Source organism: Propithecus coquereli, unplaced genomic scaffold (genome assembly GCF_000956105.1).
Source record: "Propithecus coquereli isolate 6110/MARCELLA unplaced genomic scaffold, Pcoq_1.0 Scaffold39, whole genome shotgun sequence".
Taxonomy (NCBI): Eukaryota; Metazoa; Chordata; class Mammalia; order Primates; family Indriidae; genus Propithecus; species Propithecus coquereli.
In genome coordinates, this window is record NW_012149618.1 from 1,937,550 (window position 1) to 1,938,793 (window position 1,244).

Genomic DNA, 1,244 nt, shown 5'->3' on the forward strand with positions numbered 1-1,244 from the left:
GTGCCTTTTCTAGAAAAATACAGAAATAATATCTTAATTAATAGTGTAAACATGTAAGCATGGTGGTTTGCACCAGTAGTCCCAGCTACTCAGGTGGCTGAGGTGGGAGGATCACTTGAGGCCAGGAGTTCATGACAGCATGGGCAACATAGCGAGATACTACTACTTAAAAAAAAGTACAAACATATAAACATACCTATTTTCTTTCTTGGCTTTGCAAATATTTGGACTAGACTCTTTATAGAGCAATTCTGAAAGAGGCATAAACCCTAAACTAGTACTAGATTGGCATTTTCTTTCACTAAGCTTTTGCTTTTATCAAATATTACTTCACAACTCTATGTTTACCTTTTAGGCTTCCAGAGACGCCCATTTTATTGTTTTTTTCCTAGAGTCAGAGATATTCCTTCCATGCCTTGATCACTTCCACTGGCTTCAGTGGCAGATATGGCTTGATGTTTAGGCCTCACTCCAGCAAAGCTTTAGTTAACTTTAAGGAATCTAAATGCTAAGTACTGGCTGAGCCTCCCAATTCTCACCTTCATGTAATATGATGTCCTGTGGAGGTTTTCTTCCCTTTTCCCTTGCCCATATAGTCCTGGTTCTGCCACTAAGAGTGTGATCTTTCGCAAATTCCTAACCTCTCTCAGCCTTAGACTCCTCTTCCGTAAATTGAGTGCAGGAGTTGAATTATGATTTAAAAGATACGAAGGCCAGGCGTGGTCGTGCTTGCTTGTAATCCCAACTACCAGTGAGGCTGAGGCAGGAGAATTGCTTGAGTCCAGGAGTTCAAGGTTACAGTGAGCTATGATCACACTACTGCACTCCAGCCTGGGCAGCAGAGTGAGACTCCATCTCTAAAAACATAAAAAATAAACAACATTAACAGAAGATATCACAGCTCTAAAATTCTATGATCCTGATCCAATAATAAATAAAGTTTGTTAATAAATATAATTAATTCCTAAAGTTTCCGAATATGGGCCCATGGGGAAAGGGTTTTAATTGATAAAACTGTTGGAAACAACTGGGATAAAGAATGAAGTTAAAAAAAATTTCAATTGATATATAATATTTTCACATATTTATGGGGTACATGTGATATTTTGATACATGCATACAATGTGTAATGAACAAATCAGGGTAATTGCGCTATCCATTACCTCAAATAGTTAACATTTCTTTGTGTCTTAAAAAATTTCTTTGGGTTTAAAAAATTTTTAGCTGCCTATTACCCCCAACTT